Source organism: Leptopilina boulardi, unplaced genomic scaffold (assembly GCF_019393585.1).
Source record: "Leptopilina boulardi isolate dan_hultmark-lab unplaced genomic scaffold, ZJU_Lbou_2.1 LbouV2_38, whole genome shotgun sequence".
Lineage (NCBI taxonomy): Eukaryota > Metazoa > Arthropoda > Insecta > Hymenoptera > Figitidae > Leptopilina > Leptopilina boulardi.
Genome location: NW_026137951.1, coordinates 2,679,983 through 2,701,748, shown reverse-complemented (window position 1 = coordinate 2,701,748; position 21,766 = coordinate 2,679,983). Strand labels below are relative to the sequence as shown.

Genomic DNA, 21,766 nt, shown 5'->3' with positions numbered 1-21,766 from the left:
TTTTCGTCATTTTCAAAAAAAATTATTTTATTAAATACAATAATTTTGGGGAAAATTTATTTTTTGTAATAAATTTCTCTTTTTTTTCTAGTGAAATAAGGTATATGAGGAGAAGAAGAACCTCTGATGGAAAGTACAAGCCCCTTTTGAAAAATGTTAAGTGCCAATGAGTCTTTAATAGCCCTTTCGAAATCCACCCTAACCACTCATTCTCTCTCTCTTCGCCTCATCCCTAAGCCATCTCTACAGTTCCACTGCGACCACAAGAAAGTGTATTTGCATATAAATATGCGAACACCCAAATAATACAAAATGAACCTTTTTACTCTTGCCTTCGCTCTTATACAAAAAAAAAAAGTTTCTTAAAATTGCTCGGCAATTAGTAAATTTAGAAGAAAATAATAAATTCAAAAATTGATTTTTAAAATACAAGAAAATTGTATTTTAAGACACGTCTGAAATTATCATTGAAAGTAATGCAAAAAATTTTTTTTAAAAAAAATTCAACAAAGGCTGTCTTAAAAATTTTGCAACTCAAAATAAGACTTATTCCTTCTCTTAAAATAAGATTTCCTTTATTTTTTTACCATTATTAATAAACAATTAATAATACATTAATTTATATATTAATTAATTGTACTTCGAAGAAAATATACATCAAAATTACGCACAGGAAGTAGATATTATTAATTCTCATACAAAATTTATAAATATATTTATAGAAATTTGAGTCGAAGAAATGAACTCGTTATTCTCGGCATCAGTTGCAAGAGGCGCGCGATAACGTTTCAATTAATTCTCGGACATTTCAATGGCACCATATGAGACATGCTATATAGGATATATATATATATAATTAGCATATAAAGCGTGTGGTAAATCTGTTCAAGCTAAATACACCTACTTTGATGAAAATCGTGGAAAATCGAGCGGAAGAGTGAGAGAGAGAGAAAAGATAAATTTTGGCGAGTAACTCAAGCAAAAAGATCACTAGGAAAATATATATATATATACGTTAAGGGCTAATTATCGTCGCTCTTGTGTGTGAGAGTTACCCCTTTTTGCTATTAGAGAAGAAAATTCCGCTTCTTCATATTCGTATAAATATAGCAGACACGTCAAGTAGCAAAAGAGACAAGTCTCTATTGAAATGTCTCGCTTTGAAGATTATTGCTAATTGACATTTCTCAGACTTTGGGCTCAAATGTCAAATATAAATTTGCATATTTATGTTTAAAATTTCTCGTTGCATTTTGAAAAGTGAAAATTAACATCTACTGTTTTTAAGATATTCATTTTCTTTTTTTTTTAATAAGAAACCCTTTTTAGTACAAAGGGGTTAAAAATATCAATTTTCGTCCCTAGGATAAAAAATAGTCACTTTACTATCTAAAAATTCTTATTTTATTCCCTACACGGAGAAAAAGGAATGGTTGGGCCAACCATAGGTATTGATAAATACGTCCCATCAATATTATATGGTTACCACAACCATATCTTTAGTTGATACAACCATATCTTTAGTTGATACAACCATAGTATGGTTGGCGCAAACAAGGGTCAGGTTGACACATCAAATTTGCAATTTTTCGTCATTTTGATGTGACAACCTAACCTTTGGTTAGGCCAACCATACTATGGTTGTATCAACTAAAGATATGGTTGTGGTAACCATATAATATTGATGGGACGTATTTATCAATACCTATGGTTGGCCCAAACATTCCTTTTCTTTCCGTGTAAGTTAGAAAACAATCATTTTACTCCCTAGGAAAAAATTCTCTAGGATTAAATACAACTATTTTACTCCCTAGAGAAAAAAAAAATTCAATTTTTTGCTTCCTCGTATTTCTTACACTTTTCTCATAATTTAGAACAAGAATTACAAGACAGAGGAAAAAAAGGAAATAATAATTAAAGCATACAAACATGAAAAACTAGTATATAAATAAAAATGCAAAATTGATAACTAATCGCAATATATAATTAAAAAAGAGATAATAAGAAGAAGTATTGGTAAAAAAAAAAAAAGTGAAAAGTGGTGATTGCAGTGTCAAATTGATGAAATAAGAAGAAAAAAAAAAGCTAGGCTAGAGTTGAATGAACTCGTTAATGTGACACGACGAGAACTAAAACCGTCGAGATTTGTCCGAGGTGTACTCTATACACACTATGTACACATGAGAAAGCCTTCTAGGCTTACATAAGGTAGTGACTGCTGTTGCTGCTGGCTTGCTGCCTTGAAGGAGGTCGTTGCCGCTGTCTCCTGCTCTTTGCAATGGCGTATGCAATATGGGGCTTCATTCTCTTCCAACTACCCCCCTTCCTCTTCTCACAACCCCCACCCCCTCACCCTCAACACACAACCATCGTATCTTTGTAGAATCGGTCAAGGACTTTAAAAGGCTCGTGTCTGCACGAATACAGAGCGAGAGCCTCTAACGGCATATATCAAGGGCAATGTGTCCACTCACTTTTTTACTGTTAACCTAATTATTATATTAACATAATATATTCTATTTATTGCAATTTTTAATATAATTCAAAATAATTATTATTACTATGAAAATTCAATAAAAATTTTATTGTAAATAATTTCGTTTTTCTTTTGAATATATTGTATAGATACGGTAGTAAAATTGTACCGTGCAACTTTTTGATTAAATTTTTTTTTTAATATATACTGTATAGATACGCCAGTAAAATTGTATCGTATCTGCAGTGCAACTTAAATTTTTTTAAATTTCTTTTACAAATACTGTAGATACGGTAGTAATATTGTACCGTATCTGCTGTGTAACTTTTTAATTAATTTTTCTTTTAATATACTGTAGATATGCCAGTAAAATTGTACCGTATCTACAGTGCAACTTTTAAATTTTAAACTTTTTTTGAATTTACTGTAGATATGTCAGTAAAATTGTACCGTATCTACAGTGCAACTTTTAAATTTAAAATTTTTTTTGAATTTACTGTAGATATGTCAGTAAAATTGTACCGTATCTACAGTGCAACTTAATTTTTTAAAAAATTTCTTTAACATATACTGTATAGATACGGTAAAAATTGTACTGTATCTACAGTGCAATTTTAATTTTTTTAAATTTCTTTTACATATATACTATAGATACGGTAGTAAAATTGTACCGTATCTACAATGCCATTTCTTAAATAAAAAAATTTTTTTTTTAATATACTGTAGATACGGTAGTAATATTGTACCGTATCTGCTGTGTAACTTTTTAATTAATTTTTCTTTTAATATACTGTAGATATGCCAGTAAAATTGTACCGTATCTACAGTGCAACTTTTAAATTTTAAACTTTTTTTGAATTTACTGTAGATATGTCAGTAAAATTGTACCGTATCTACAGTGCAACTTTTAAATTTAAAATTTTTTTTGAATTTACTGTAGATATGTCAGTAAAATTGTACCGTATCTACAGTGCAACTTAATTTTTTAAAAAATTTCTTTAACATATACTGTATAGATACGGTAAAAATTGTACTGTATCTACAGTGCAATTTTAATTTTTTTAAATTTCTTTTACATATATACTATAGATACGGTAGTAAAATTGTACCGTATCTACAATGCCATTTCTTAAATAAAAAATTTTTTTTTTTAATATACTGTAGATACGGTAGTAATATTGTACCGTATCTGCTGTGTAACTTTTTAATTAATTTTTCTTTTAATATACTGTAGATATGCCAGTAAAATTGTACCGTATCTACAATGCCATTTCTTAAATAAAATTTTTTTTTTAATATACTGTAGATACGGTAAAAAAATTATACCATATCTACAGTGCAAAGATAGAAACCAGATGAATATAGAAAAACGTAAAGACCGTATCTACAAAGACAAACAAGAAAACTATTATAAAGTCTCGAGGAAGGAGAGATAAAAAATAACAACAATTTTTCACAAACATATATACAAATAGAATGTGTGAATGTCATGATTAGCTGGAAATAACCTTACGTTTGAAAATAGAAGTTGAAGTAATTTTCTATATAAAACAACCGGTTTTTCTTGAGAACTTAAAATATGTATATATATTTGATCGTCAAACGGAATGTGAAATATAAAAATTGAATAATGTATATAAATGTATATATTTCCAGCGCGGTAAAAAATCGAAATAAATTTTTTGTGAAAAATGAAAAAAATTAATAAAATTTTTAATTTAATACAGAAATTTCTCGTTCCTCATTTTCTCTTTTTCTCTCACGAAGCGAAGGATTCAATGAATCGCATCCACCCATCCTTTTTCCTTTCATATATAAAATTCCTTTCCCCTTCTTTTATGCATATGTATATAGGTACATGCAAACTTACCTGGATATCATGGGGCGCATTTTTTTCTGGGCAAATTTGAAATACGTGCGGGGTGCATTCCAATGGATATGAAATTTTTATATTAAAAACGTGTTCACGCTGATTTATCTAACACTTCTCGCTTACCTGAAACATAAAACGAAAGAGATTATCAGATAAATTGTTTTATCTTACATTCCATCTTATACGAAAAGATAACATTTTTTTTGTCTCCCTCTCTCTTTCTCTCTCTTTGCCTTTTATAATCTTTGCAAACTTTATGAACACGCTTTCTTAATTACACGAAAATTGCAATCAATCTTTGTCTTGAGCTGATTTTAATTTACAATCGTTTAAGGCCAATTAAGATTGTGATTCTAGATTGATTAAAATTTGCAATAAATCTTTAAAAAAAAAACTTGCAGGAGCTTTAATATATCCATCCTTTCATACACTGTTTAAAATACATTTTTTTTTCTAAACTTTATATGAAATTTTTCTATTTAATTATTATTATTATTATTATTATTATATTATTCAATTATTTTTTATTTAACATAAATAAAAATTATATTTATCTCAGAGGTAAATTAATTATATTTATATTTGTATTGAAATAAAAAATTTGTATTGAACAAATAATGAGTCAAAAGTTTTGAACGAAAATTTTATTCAAATGAATGAAATTTTTTTTTCAATCTATAAATTATTAAAAATTATTATGGCATTGTAAAATAAAACAGTAAATTATACAATTATTAAATTAAATAACGTCTTTTTAAATATTTAAAACAATATTTTTGTAATAAAATTCGTATTTAAAGAAGTTGCAAAAAAAAAAAAAAATTTCATTCATATGAACGTTCAAAACTTTTGGCTTATAACAAATATAAATATATTTTTTCTCTACAATTTACGGAATAGAGAGAAAATTTCGTTGTTTTGGAGTAAAAGATTTGTAAGTTATAACGTGACTGTTTGGTTAGAGTGCACGACTCGCGTCCCAAGGGTCCTGGGTTCGATTTTCGAAATTTTTCAAAATTATTAAGTGTTTTATATATATATATATATATATATACTAGAGGGGCTACACCCCCCTGCACGCCAACCCCCCTGTTTTAATCATTTTTTAAAAATTTTCCATTGATCTTATTTTTCCAAATGAACCATCTATTTCAAAGAATTATTATTACAAATTCATTGAAATCTGAATATATATTATTAAAATTAAAATTATTACATTTTAATTAATAAATTAATTAAATTAATAATAAATAAATAATTAAATAAATTAAAATCGACATTAAGAAATTATTTTTAAAAATAATTTCAATGAAATTGCCTAAAAACCAATAAATTATTAAAAAGTCTTGAAACGAACATAACCTTTAAATTCAAGTCATTTTTGGCGGGAACTCCACTTCCACTTGCGGCTATATTGAAAGTCTTGAAATTTACATAACCTTAAAATTTATGCCATTTTGAAGGATGAGGGGAAATGAGAGGAGGGAGGGGGGACTTGCAGCTATATTCAGAGCCTTGAAACGAACATAACCTCAAAATTTAGGTCATTTCTGGCGGGGGAGGGGAGGGGACTTGCGGCTATATTCAGAGTCTTGAAACGAACATAACCTTAAAATTTATGCCATTTTGGCGGAGGAGGGGAAATGAGAGGAGGGAGGGGGGACTTGCGGCTATATTCAGAGCCTTAAAACGAACATAACCTCAAAATTTAGGAGGGGGATCCCCCCCCCTCCTAGGTCAAGAATTCTTGAAACAGCGTCGGCGGAGGCATCTTTTTGTAATATAGGAAGATATATATATTCATTTCAATTTCTGCATAGAAAAGGCATAAAAGAGGAGCAAAAATGGGAAAAGTATAAAATTAAGAGGAATCTAATAAATTTTTCTCTCAATAACTGTATATAATTTAAAATAACAATTTATCACATACAATTTACGAAAGTGCGCACATGCATTAAAATCAATACGGAGAAGAACTTCCGACAATGGGAAAATGATGAATGCTGTTTACGGTTAGATGCATATAAGTCATAAAAGCATGGGAACTTGTTAGTCAGTCACGTGAATGGGAATTGCTCTCCAGGAGATGATTTTTCCTATAGAAATATCTATTATTATTATTATTATTATTATTATTTTTTGTAAGCGATTTGTGACTTTTATTTCGCGCGCAGTTACGCCAGGAAACAGTAAATTTGAACGGCTATCGTCTTGTCATAGACAAAAGTGATGTATTATGAGAGTCTGCTATCGATGGGGTATATATATATATATATATGAAAACGCCTACAAGAAAAGCAATGGCGACACCGCGAAATAGCTTTTGAGATTGGCGCATTAATTTATCTTATACGCTCGACCGAACGTCATATATAAAGTGCAATAAAATCTGTTACTTGCCACATTGAGGCGTAAACGATCTTCGAGAGAGAGAGAGAGAGAGACTTCGCGACCTAAACGCACCGATTTCTATATATATATTTCCATAAAGGAAAAAGAGAGCGCGTCTTTTCCTTCCACCCCTCTCACGAGAAGTTTCGTAAAGGTGGGGGAAGGGGTAAAAAAAAATGGACGAGGCAATCTTTGCCTTAAGCGATTCGATGGCCTCGCTTTTATAAGTATCCGTTAATGTCATGACGCGCACCAAATTCAGTGACTTAATAGTTCCAGTATTTGCAGGTGCTTTGAATTCCTGTTTGTATTAAATCCACTACATGCAAGAATCGAAATTTTTGTTATACACACTTTTTTTTGTACCTCTCTATTTTGATACAAGAGAAAAAAAATTATTGCCTGACTAATATAATATAACTCTCTTACTACTGAAATGAGATTTTTTTTTTGTCTAACTATAACATAACATTTATAATAATTTATTATAATATTATTTTTTATCTGTATTATGTAATTATTATGTATATTATAATTATAAATTATTATATAAATTTATAATAATTGTTAAAAAAAAAATAATACATTGTCTCTTTCTTTATAAAATACATATAAACAAAAAAGAGAAAAATTGTGAAACGAAAAAAAATTTTTTCCCCTTTTTTTGAAACGGTGAGACGAGCATTTAATGAGAAACTGGTTGACTGATAAAAATTTTTTTTTCACGTTTGCCTTTAACGCTTGAACAAGTTCAGTAGACTGGAAAACGATGGAGCATCCGGATTGGCAAGCTTTTACTCGACTAAACGAGAGGCGTAGGTCAGACTAGATACTTGTAAAAGCGTTTATTTTCAACCACTTCGAACGTGCCTGACGTATCATCTGATAACACACTGATAATATATATTAAAATAGACCAAAACGTCAAACGAAAGATATTTTCAGTAAAAAAAAAAAAAAAGGGAAAGGGACTTTACAATATCACGCACAAGTTTATAATATAGCTACTGTTTAATTAAAACAATTTAATTTAATAAAGACATTTCTTTATCTTAATTAGAGATAAGCACTGAAACCTAAGTTACTGACAATGAGACACGAGACGACTATTTCAAAAAATATATTTAAAAAAAAAAAATTTATATGAACTTCCGGAACATTAATTTTGATATTCGAAATCACATTGAGATTAAAAACGATGGAAAATGTTCATTAATATATTTATCAACATTGTCAATGAAAGTGAAATAAAAATTAAATGTTTTTTTTTCTTCCATATACCCTCTTACGTAATGATTTACGTTCTGGTCAATAAATTCAATGTCCGTTAATCATTGTCCCTTTGTTGAAAGAATCGAGTAATACTATTCTTGCGGAAAGTATATTGCTCCCCCACTTCTCTTTTCCTAATTATCACCTCGAGGAGCTTCCCCTCTCTCTTTTAACGATTAGCGAGTGCGTAGGGCGAGTATTATTTGCAGGGTGCATTTCTATATAACGGTTTTGCGAGCAAGATTTTTTTTTCTCTCCTATATATTAGCAAAAAAAAAATGATTCAAACAAATCATCATGGTTTTGAACTGTCACAAGGGGGGGCTTTTTTCCCCTCACAAATTTTTTTTTTTTTCTTTCTTTTTCAGGAAGGGGAAACCTGACACACAAGTCTTTCAACAAGTTTTAACAGCACAACAAAGAAACGATGTGTAAGCAGCCTCTCAAAAATAAACCTCAATTATGAAATACGTGCAAGAATTTAATTTTTTTTTTTTTTTTTTTTGTACAAAAATTACATAAATACACTGAAACTTGAGTTAGTGAGACAGTCTCGTGTCTCAATAAAAAACGAGTTCTAGTGTATTTCTTTTTATTAATCCTATAATTATTAATAAATAAATTTTATTAATAAAAAAAATAATTCTATATAATCAATTAATAATTAATGAAAAATGACAATTTTTATAAACTCCGTTAATTATTGGTAAATATCGTGTTATTCAATTTAACGACAAACGAAGAAGGGAGAAATATGAATCTGGTGCTTGTCAGGTTTCCACGTGACATGGAACCCTCCCTCCCGTCATTCAATTCTTTTCCTATCTCACTTTTTCTCCTTGCCTCTTTATATTTGACTACCTTCTCTCGATATGCTTTTTCCTTGACATATACACAACGTTTTCGCCCCCCCCCTTCCCCTCTCCTCAAGAAAAAGACGCCCTTCTTATAATTCGTCATTCGAGCACGGAAATAAAAGGGGATCTCATTTCCGGTTGACTGAATTTTCTTCCAAGTATATCCGGCATGGGCAAGCAGCGGAAGTGTAACGCGCAAAATTTTTTTTTTTTTTTTTTTTTTTTTCAAGAGATCCTGATTCGCATTCTTATGTATATACATATAAATATAAGAAGCAAGAGAGGATTGGTGAAGGAAAAAAAAATAAAACAAAGAAGGGCGGAAGAGGCGATAAATTTCCCTTTAAGGCGCAGAACCAGCTGCCTTGGGCATTTTATAAACTGAAATAAGTTATCAGACGTCTGGTCACATGCTCACTCATTGATATATATTTATGAAAAAAAAAGAACCCGTCAAGCATAAAAGACAGATAAGGTGCAAATTACCATGTTTAAAATGGATACGAAAATTTTTTACTATTTTTTTTTATGAATTATAATAATTTAATTATACATATAATAAAAAAATATGCTTTTTTATTATATATATATAATAATATATAATATTATATATAATATATATATATTATATATAATATTATTATTATTAATAATAAAAATAAAAAAAAGAAATAAAAAATATAAATTAAAGAACAATTTTTTTAAATAAAATGTTTTTTTAATTTTATATTTTTCAAATTGTTTGTTAATCATGCTCTCAAAGGATTATTGCACCTCAAAGGATGATATTTATAATAAAAATCGCAGAGACGCTTTTTTTTATTATTGTTCCAATATATATATAAATGATATTGAAAAGCGCTCTGAATGGAACAATGCGGATTTATCTTCCTGTGTCTTATAATCCGACAGAAAAATTAATCGAATCGTGTCTGCACTGAAGATTACAATAGTACACACTTGATCATGGGGATATGAGTATTTTCTTGTAGAAGGTAATCGTGATCGTTAATTCAGGGCTGAGAGAGTGTAAAATTGTAAAGTAAAATTTATGGGAGGACAACTATAACGAGTGACATGATATGTTTATACATCCACTGAACTATATATATACATTTCCCACACACACTCCATGTATATTAAAATTCATTTTTTATTTATATAAACTCAATATTACTATTAAATAAAAGAAAATGAATTTTATATAAAAAAAAACTACAATATTAATAATATTTAAAAAAATAAATAAAACCGAAACTTGTTACAAAATACTTTCTTATCTTGATGAGAATGTAAAAAAATTGTTTGTATTTTGATTATAATTAGATTTATTTTCTCAATAATGAAAAAATTAAAAAAAAAATTACTACTTAAAATAGAAAGAAAAAAAAATTAAATTGCGAAAAATTAAAATTGAATTCTGTTATCATGCTAAACAGATACACTCCGGATGATGAAAAATAATGTATCATTACGGTAATAATCGACATTATTCATTTTTTTTTTTTTTTTTTTTTTTTGCAGAAATCGAAGGCCAAGTGGATATTAGTCATAGTTACATGCTCGTTGATGAGAATTTAAGTTTATTATCGTCGAGTCTATACATCTATCTAGAGAAACATGTATAATCTATTAAGCAAAAAAATATATATGTATATATGTATCAGAAAATAGTAAAGCAAACGTGAAAACAAGCACGTAGGAGTATGATTTAGATACAGTTAAAAAAAGAATTTTTTTCATTCTATAAATGCTTTTTTAATTTTTTTAATTTAATTTTTCAAGTCTATTATATCATCAAATCTTTAAATTTATGTCAAAAGTTCCTTAAAAAAAAAAGAAAAAAATAAAATGAAAATTCATTATAACAAAATTCAACAAAGTTTGTATATACGCAAACTCTAATAGGGGGATTTACATATACAAAATCACATCGCAGACTCTATCGAGAAACCATCAGCTGCATTTTCCGCATGAAAACAGAAAAAAATACAACTATATGTTCCGGAAAATTTTACCAGGAAAATCATATCGGTTTTTCCCGGGAAAATGGACGTATCTCTTGAACGTATATGCCATACCCGAAGTTTTCGGATCTTTCAGTATATAACAAGGTATTCCACTCAACGCAGAGAAAAAAAAAAAAAAAAAAGTAAATCGAAGTCTGTGTGTCTAGCGCGTCGTCGAGATCGACGACCGGAAAAATGAATCTCATTTCGAAAAACACGACCCAAAACCTCTCTCTTTCAATATTTAACTAAATTTCATCCCTAATTATTCCTATAACGAAAAAAAAACACTATAAAGGAAATCGAAAAAAGCCCACTGAAACAGGAAACCTAACAAATAAAAAATATACTATATATAAAAGAAATGCAGCAATCTCGGAAACTGAAAACCAAATATTTGTCACAATGGAAAAAAAAAAATTTTCATGAAAACTTTCACGGTAATCTGAAACCGACAATTTTTTCTTTTTCAACAAAGAGCGATTTTCTTTAAAAATTATTTCTCAAAAAAATCTTCAAAAAAAAAAAAAAATCTACATGAAAATTTCCAGGAAATATTTTTCACAACATATGCCGACCATTACAGTCAAATAATTTCAGATAAAAAGGAAAAATATTACACAAAAAAAAAAAGATTTCTCAAATCATTTCACCAGAAAAGAGGAAATCTAAAAATTTGTATATTCAACAAAGAATAATAACAAGGTTGCAGAGAGAGAGAGAGAGAGAGAGAGAGAGAAAAATATTCAAACGCGCGATTACTTAACAAGCCGCAGGTATAAAAATTCTACGCGCAAAGCATTGAGTTACATTTTTTTTTAAGCCATAAGGTGTCGAATTGCCTTAACTCTATATTCTTTAATAAAAGTCTACAGCACAACAAAAAAATAATACAAACATACTCAAGGAAAAAAGTTTAGTCTAAACCCAAAAAACAGTTGAATTAATAAACTTTTTGATAAAATAAAAAAAAAAAAAACAAAAAAATGTTTTATCAATGTAAATTTGCTTCCTATTACATAATAAATGGATTTCGAGCAAAACAACAAATTCAACGAAATTTTTTTTTTTGTTAATTAAAACAAAAATTTCCTTGATTTAAATAAATTTTTTTTTTGTATAGATTTTATTTCAAATCTATAAAATAAAAAATTTACAATTTCAAAGGGAAGTTCAAAAATGTTTTGTCAAAATTCGTGTCTAAAAATGTCACAATTTTTTATTTCGTAACTGATGCAGTAGTGAGAAATTTCTTGAGAAAATCGTAAACTCTCTCGTCTATTCACGCAACAATTCGTAATCGACAAATTGACATGTCTGCACGGTTTTATACATTTACCAATTCCTCGCAAATTTATATATATATATATATACTCTGCACACATGCTACCAGGAAGAAGTTCAATCGTTTCTCATTTACGAGAATGGAATTTTTATTCACGTATTATATATATATATATATATATATATATATATATATATATATATATATATATTGCCCAGAACGAAAGTGATTCGCGAATTAAATAACTTTCTAGCAAATCTCATTTATATACAATTTTACCGCATAGAGAATGTTTAATTCGTTACAATTTGGAAACGTTAAATTCCACTTTAATCAAATTAACAGAAATTTCAAACAAATTATTTATAATACATAAATTTTTTCATCTGAAGTTGTAAAATAAAATTAAAAAAATTTTAAGAAAAAATATTAATAACTTTAGTTTTATTATTTTTAAAAATTATTCCTCTATTAATGGGAGGATCCTTTCAAGAGGATATTTATATACTTTTCTCAATGAATCATAAATAATATAAATTAAATTAAATTACCTTCAAGTTCCATTTCAATTTCTGAATCAATTTTTTTTTTCACTTATAATTATCCACATGCGATATGATATGTCTTACCTGCAACAGAAAAAAAAAACAAAAACATTTTTAATAGTTTGTATGCGTTAAATGTTTCATTCTTAAAGATATTCTTATCTTGTAGCCTTGAATTCATATCAGTGTATAATTTGAATCATTCACCAACTACGCAACATGCTTATTATAAAAATCCTTCAAATCTTCGAGAAAAAAAAAAATTGAGTCATTAAAATTCGCCTCGCATTTCAGTATCAACAAAAATTTTTATAAAAAAAAAAAAATAACTGTGAATTATTTTGCAAATTACAAACCTTTTTTTTTATTATTGAGAAAAATAAGGAAAAAATAATTCAATTTATTAAAAATAAAAAAATAAAAAATGGCGAAAAATAATAAGCACAAAAAGAAAAATGATTACAAGTTGATAAGAATCGAAGTTTCTGAATCGTTTTCAAGTCCCTGTGGACCGTTTCATCTTTTTTCAAGACTTATGTGAAAACTTATCCAGCTAATAGAATACCGTCTCTCAAATACTCCCCGAAACTAACTCCTGCTAATACTACTACAACTTTTTTTTTTTTTTTTTTTTTTTTATCTACTGCCATGTCTTATTCCTGACTCTAGTTTCCGGTATATATGTACTTAAAAGGGGCCTTCTCTCACGGAAGAATAAAGACAAAAAATCGAAGGCAAGAAAACGAGAGGGATAAAGAGAAATAAACTAAAAGAGGATTATGTGCTTCCCAAATTTCCCCCCTCCCCCTCTCAGAAACTGACGCACCTGGTTCTCGAAGTAAAGTATTATATGCTTTCTTGTAATGCGAGAGAGTGGAAAGATAAAAAGCTTGAGGGAATGAGAAAGCCGCTCAAAATAATAAAAAAAAAGAAAAAAAAACGAAAGTATACGAGAATAGGGAAAATCGAAAATATGATAATGAAATTTATCCGACAAATTATAAAAGGGATTTAGTACCACCCTTGATAAAAAAAGAATGTTTCCTTTGAGAAATTAGATACAATTTTGCACTGGAAATGAATTTTCTTTTTTTATTTGCAAAAAAAAAAAAAATTGAGATTTTAATTAAAATATTTTTAAATATAATCAGAAACTAATGAGAGGAGATTTTTGCAAATCTTTTCCACTAAGTGGATGGATTACCATCAACATGAAATCTGTCGACTTTTTTTTTTCTTCGTTTTTCATAGCAAAAGTTTTGAGGTTGATTTTATCTCTTGGGAGAGTAGACAAGCGTATCGAATAGCCACTTATTGGATTTAGTAAACGGCGTTTTCTTTTTCAGTTTAGAATTTATATATATATACCGACTGGACTTCATTAGAGTGAGATTAACTTCATCGATATAGAAAAGCCTTCAAGCTACCAGATTTTGCAAATTATTTCTCAAAAAAATTTTCAAAAGGTACAAGTAAAAATATTTACCTTTCAAAAAAAAGCTTAGTGACAAAAATAAATTTTTTCTCACAATAGAAATGTAAACAAATAAATATTTATAATTTAAGGATTTGCAAATCAAGATCTACTACAATAAATAAAAATAATAATATTAATAATAAATTTTCAGTAAATAGCAAATTTTTTGAGACTAAAATTTACTTATTTAATGGGACAAACATAAATCTAAAATAATAATAATATGAACAAATAAAACAACTAGGGAGAAAAAATAAAAAAAAAAAAATTAAATGAAAAATAAACACAGGAATTTTATGTATATAGGAAATGAGTGATTTCGAAATATATTATATATTAATAGCACACGTTCAAACAACTGACGAGTATTCGTCATGTAACGACAAATATTTCTCATAAAATTAATCGGCGTGAAATTGGCATTCTTTTTATCTTTTATGGGCAAAATATATATATAGGTAAGTGTAAATAATGTATCAATAATAATTTCAATTGGTCAATATTAAATATATTAAATATCGGGGAAAAAAAAAAATTGCAAGGAATGAAATAAAAAGTTGCAAATGTTTTAATGCATTGAGAGAGGCAAAGAGAGAGAATTATGGACGTTCCAACATGTAAGAATTCATCGTAACCGGTTCTTTGAGTGGGTTTGGTAGCTGGGGTTCACTCGTATATTTGTACAAAAGATATAGTCACCAGAGAAAATGAAATGCCGATAACCTATTACGATTTCAAACATATACACCAGCAAAAGGTGACTGAAGATCGGAATGTTTCACCTTCTTTTTCTTATTTTTACAAATTTCACAATTTCGTTAATAAACTATTTTTAAAATCTCTATCCCAACATAATTATTTTTATATTAATTTTTTTTTTAAATAAAAAAATAGTTATATTGTTAAAAAAAAAACAATATTTATAATAATTACGATTCTGTTATAGTTGCTATAAAAAATTATAATTATAATTTAGTTAAGATTGTTGGATAAAAAAAAAATAAAATATACTTCCTTTGTTCTTTTATGAAAGTTTTTTGCTACGAAAAAAAAAAATTATAAATAATTTATATTCGGGTTTTTATATAATAATAAAAATGACCGTGTCAGTGTGTCATTAGGGCAGCTCATCATAATGTTGTCTCACTCATTAGGAATCAATTTGTCAAGGTGAATTCTCACGCTAAAACGTGTTTTCTTTTGTTCTGAAATAAAGCGAAACTATTTTCATTATTGTCCTTTACGCTTTATCTTAACATACTGTGTAATTGTTACAAAACTAGGTCTAATTTGAAAATTTACGAGAAAATTCATTGTAAACGAACAGAAATTATATTTAAAAAAAAAAAAAAAAAAACATGAATATGTTAATAAAAAATAACAATAAAAAATTAAATAAATAAAATTTACGTACAAAGAATTTTTTAGCATTTGATAATTTGTTTTGTAAGCTCGTTTACATGTTCATAAATAAATAATAAATAAATAATTAATAAATAAAATAATAAATAACAGTTTTTAATAAAATATTCTCAAATACACTGAAAAAAATGTTTAGTCAGAGCAACCAAAATTTGGTTGGGCTAACAAAAAAATTTTGTTGGTATTTAAGCAACCAAACTGTTTGTTTGAGTCAACCAAAAAATTTGGTTGAGTGTTTTTTGTTGGCATAACAAAAATGTTTGGTTAGCTCAACCAAATTTTTTTTTAGGTCAACAAAAATGTTTGGTTGATCAAACAAACAGTTTTTTTTGTAAAATTAAAAATTTTATTCTACCTTATTTCTTTTCTTTTTATCTTTTTTATTTATTTCATTATTTATTTATTATCAATTTAACATCATTTGGTTTTTTAGACAAAACTATTTTGTTGTGTTAACCAAATTATTTTGTTGTAAACAAATTTTGGTTGGAATTTAAAAATGTTCAACCAAATAATTTTGTTGGCCTAACCAAATGTTTGGTTGAGATAACTCTACGACTTTGTTTCAGCCAACCAAAATTTGGTTACAAAAGAACCAAAATTGCCTAACCAAACAATTTTGTTGCAAACACTAAATTTTTTTTCTCAGTGTAATAGAAAACATTTTTTTAAAAAATTAAGAAAATGTAGCATCATTAAAATGATATTATTCAAGGAAGTATCAATCGTTTACTTTCTCGCGATTAGCAGTGATTTTCACCAATAATGGTTATAATGACAGGTTAGACACGGTTACTTTGTATTGATATGAAAACCACACGCTATGTAACGCTTCTTTCTCTCATATATAATGAACCTACGACCCAGAACACCTGGAGTTCAGGAAGCTGACAAAAAAAAAAAGAGAGAGAGAGAAAGAAGTTTCTTGACAAGCATGCCATTTAAGCGTCAATACAAGTCGCGAACCACGCGCATTATGCTTGCTAATTAAATTAACGCTGTGAAAGCAAGACTATTTTCTCACTATAATACATACATTTGAGAAAGCAGTCATTACAAACTTGGATATATTATTTTTATTACGAAAACACTTCAAAAGGCCAACAGGCTCAAGTGAAATCAATTTGTCAAATATTATATATACACATTATACAAGCTTTCTAACTAACCTTCAATTGAAAATTAATTTTCATTAGTAATAATGATTATTTTTTTCCCTTTTTTTGCAAAAAAAATTTATTTTTTTTTTCATCCTAAACCAATTCACATTTGTTACGTTTGTAAGAAAATATTTATTATATATTAAATAAATATTTTATTTATTCAGAAAAAACTTTATTTATTTAATAAGTAATTTATTTAATACAAAAATTATTTATTTATTAAATAAAAATATTTTGTTCGGACAAATAATTTTTATTTGAATCAAATAAACTGTATTTGAATCAATAATTTTTGTATTTAAAATAACTTTTAATTGACTCAAGTAGTTATTATTTGATACAAATAAATATTTACACAGAAAATTAAAAGGCATTAAAATAAGCTGCTCTCTTAATTTGAATCAGTGAAATTTCACTGGTGAAATAGCTAGAAGTCGGTTACTGAATCATTTAGTGAAATTTTCACTGAAAATCAGTCATATATCACTGATTTCCAGTGAAAATTTTACTAAATGAATCAGTCAATCTGTTTTACCCATTACCGATAATACAGATTGACTGATTCATATAGTGAAATTTTCACTGGAAATCAGTGATATATGACTGATTTTCAGTGAAAATTTCACTAAATGATTCAGTAACCGACTTCTAGCTATTTCACCAGTGAAATTTCACTGATTCAAATTAAGAGAGTGCAACGCTTATTATTTTAATCCAATTTTGCTTATTTTAATCCATTTTGGTATTAAAATAAGCAAAATTGGATTAAAATAATAGGCGTTGCAGCTGATTTTAATGCCTTTTAATTTTCTGTGTATTAGATAATAGTGAAATAAACGATTATTTGAATCAAATAAAAAAATTATTTTTTTCAGTGTAATAATAATAACAATAAAAATGATGATTATTAGTAATTATTGATAATTACTAAAAAAATAGTAATAATGATTAATAAATAATAATAATAATTCAATGCTCTCTTTGAAAAACCCGCCAGCAATTCGAAACATAAAGAAAAAGATTTTCCAATCTTTGTTATATGTATACGAGGGTGAAATTTGTATAATACCAACACAATATCGGTGTGTAATTTGAAAAATAAACATAATAATGAAAATGTCGGGAAAATCCGAGTTGCATAATAACTTTTGTATATATGTATACATATGATCGATTGACACGCGCGCTACTCGCAACGTTGAAAATTTTGGTGAAAACATTGACCAATGCAACAAAGGTATATATATATATATATATATATATATATAGCGCAACAGGGCAGATTTTTCGTAAGGGTAACGACCGATGTGAATATGCCTTTGTGTGTGATTCGGCACGTGCTCCATTGTCAGAATTGACGAACGAAACGACAGAACGGCAGCTGTCCCGCAGGAAAACAAAGTAGCTTCTAAGCTGACTCTCCCCCCATAAATGCGTGCGCGCGCGAGGGAATAAAAGGAAAAGATGCACCGATCGCTCTCTCCCTCTCTTTCTTTCTTTGTTAGCTACCTGCAACATATTTCGTTGTTACATAAACGACCTCATTCGATTATTTTCTTTGTTGTTCATCTTCAGATAGAAAAGGGAATTTTTCACTCTCGCATGTCTGATGCACCCGATTTTTCCCGCTAAAAGAAAGACGTTAAAAATGGGTTAAAAGTGTCAGAAATGTTATTCAACAGTTGGGTTATATTCTCGCAGGTAATATATATATATATATATATATATTGAGCCGTTATAACAATCTTTGTAGGGGGAAATATTTTCTCAAATCCCTTTCAGTTGATACATACTGTAAACAAACATCCTTCTTCATATTAGTTTTCATATATTCAACAAAATGTTTAGCCACTTAAAAAGCGTCTCTTATTTTCGAAAAGAAATTTTCCTACAGTGAAACCTCGATAACTGTCTCAATGTTTTACTGTACATTTCAAAATCAAATTTATTCACTGACTTCGGAAACTACTTTAAAAATCAAATTACTTATTTTAAAGATTACGTTTTAGTCTAACAAAAGCTCGCCCATAAAAGAATCGCTTTTTTTTTTAACAATTAAATCAAAGAATGTGAAAGGATTTAATTCCGGTCGGAAGACGGAAGTTTTAGAGAACATTTTGTCCTAAACTTTTACTTATTTTTTTGTATCCGTAACAGCCCTTGAAATCACGCGTCACATTGGTACGCAATCAACCGGCAGTTTCCGGGCCCCACCCCCTCTAAAACGGAACTCCCTGGAGCCATAAAAGCTCGTTCAATCGACTTCATCGAGGTACATTTGCAGCTGTCGAACCTGATCAAGATCGTTACCGTGTTCTGTCGTTAGTGCCCGTCGTCGCCGCCGCCGCCTTCTTTCATTCAACGACAATAATAGGGGGAATTTGAGGGTGGTACATTTACCACGATAGGAGGAAAAAAAAGAAAGAAAAAAAAAAAAAAAAAAATTGGTAGCACGCGTCAAAAGCAAAAAAATAACAGGGCACACGCTAAAGGCTAATGGTGTGTGAACATTCGGTCAAAAATGAGAGGTCTCTCGTCACTATTTGACAACATTTCAAGTCTTGACGAGGATTTGATAGCTCTACACGCCCATTCCGGGCAAATTGCATAGTTCGCCTTTACTAAATCGATTTTGATATAAATATACATGAGAAACGGTTACATCTTATTAGTCTCAATACCATTCTCTCTCTCTTTTTTTCTCTTTTTTCCTTTTTTTCTTAATACCAAAACAGTAATTTGAAAAAAAATTTCCATTGTAGAAAAACATAAACATAAATAGAAAAATTTGATTATAGCTAATAATAATAAACTTTAATCAAAAATGTTTTTGTCCACTAATAGCATATAAATTCTTTACATATATAAAAAACCAATAAACCTATGCTATTTATTAAAATTTGCAAAACCATCACATACTTTCCATTAACGGGAAATTTATTTATTAAAATGCACCCCGCAATGTAGAAAGTTTTTTCTCTCTCCTTTTTTTGTTAAATCATTTCCTACATAACGGTCAAAAAAAAGACTTTTCATTGGCAAACTGTCGAGTGTTGAATTTTTTTTTCCATCTACAGCACACTAAGCTTTATTAATGAAGGGACGAAGATTTCCATAAAAAGCTTTTATCTAAAAATATATTCGTCACTTGAAAATCTTCGAGAGAAATCACATATAATGATTATATTTTTAATACAAAAAAAAATATATATACATTATGGGTAAAATATAATTATTTAGTGAAGATTATTTTGATAACATGTTTGCCCACATATATAAGCAGAGTTGCTGACATTATTTTAATGTTGGCAAATAGTATGTGTATAGAATTTCAACGAACATGGCAAAATTTTCAAACGACATTGTAGTTTCTGCTACCACAGCAGTTTCCCTGTCATAAAATAGAACTTTGGACTTTACTACTCTAATTTCGGTTTAAATTACATCTTCCCACTCGGAGACTAATTTATAATGTTCAATTTTTTTTTACGCTACCATTGAGGTAACTATCATTGATGAATTTACAAATTAACTACAATTAATGTAAACTAATAACTGCCGTCGAATTCGAATTTTCTCGCAGAAAAAACCTAACTTTGCAAGGATTTGAACCCTTGAATTTCGCACCACAAAAGTCGAGAACGCTAACCACTAGACTACGAATCTAAATGAAATTTATTTGCACTTACAACCTCTGTACAAGAAAAATACTAACAAAATTACTACAGCAAAACAAATTGCTTAAAAAAAAAAATGCTTTTATAAACTAATGGCAAAATTTCAATAAACTAATGGATTAAAAAAATTGTGTAAAATCGAAAAGTAAAATAATGATAAAAAAAAAATGCACAGGAGAATAATTTGAAAATTCGCAAAGTGACACGTAACACCCAAAGGCTGCCTTGATCGGTGATTGTGCAACAAGATAAAGCCGACTAAAGATTCAAAGACCAACTCTGGCACGTCCATGTCTGTGTACGCGGCTACAAACAACTTACATAATGCGGTGTATTTATCCATCGTACAAGTTTACTGCACCAAACTAATACCAATATACTCGCCAACATCTCTCACTGATATTATATATATATATATATATATATATATATATATATATATATATATACCGATACACACCTATTTTTCCATGTACACGTAAGAAACGCGTTGTGCATGCATTTTCCCCATCGCGTTGGCGTTAGTAGTCGTAGGTCGTGTACAAAAAATAAATAAAAAAAAAATGCTACGTGGCTTCAACATCTGTATAAGTTGCACATATTGCATTAAAGTGTTGATTAGTTCATAAATGTGTGTGAGTCTATGATTCTTTGACGCACACAGCAAAAAGTTTTATCGCGTAGGCGAACGATATAGACATTTATTTGTTAATACACACACACACACATACATTTATGTATTCAAACATTGGATCGCGTGCCTCGTGTTGAGTAAGCCAGCGTAAGAATAGAGCTAGTAAATAGTGCTGGTAAAGCGATATTACTAACCTAGCCTAACGTTACGTTACTATATACATACGAGTGGTGACCCTGACGCTTACGACTTTACCGCGCGGTCGTTGACTGATTATTATGCATTCAATGCCTGCCACAAGTGCATATTCCTGTTGTTTGTCGCTTCTGCATTGCGCGCCACGTCAAGTCGACGACGACAAGTCCTCGAGCTATCATCAACTATATATATATATATATATATATATATGTGTCCCTGATGGAGTTTGACTATTTACAATCCGCCTAGTCATGTCTCTGTCTTCATTATATTTCCTCTAATTTTCTCTTCGTCTCTCCTATTTTTTTTTCTATCTGCAACTCAATTTGTCAAAACTTATTTCTAATTTAAAAGTCAAAACTACTCAACAGAAATTCGCCAAGGTCCTGACATGGCTGAAACAGGGTCTAGTTTTAATTAAGACTTCGTGTCCGATTTGTGGCTTTACGGGACATTAAAAAAAAAATTTAATACATAATTTCATTAG

At 28.7% G+C, this 21,766-nt stretch overlaps 1 protein-coding gene and 1 long non-coding RNA gene across 2 annotated transcripts in view; both read right to left on the bottom strand.

Annotated features, from left to right (window-relative positions):
• The window catches only part of LOC127288192 (uncharacterized), a 56,974-nt gene extending 44,182 nt beyond the window's left edge, over nt 1-12,792 (bottom strand). Inside the window, exon 1 of the long non-coding RNA XR_007844000.1 lies at nt 12,715-12,792. This is a non-coding gene — a long non-coding RNA (uncharacterized LOC127288192). The remainder of the gene's footprint in view (nt 1-12,714) is intronic.
• The window catches only part of LOC127288171 (headcase protein), a 145,953-nt gene that overhangs the window by 80,643 nt on the left and 43,544 nt on the right, over nt 1-21,766 (bottom strand). The gene's annotated exons all lie outside the window — the stretch shown is intronic.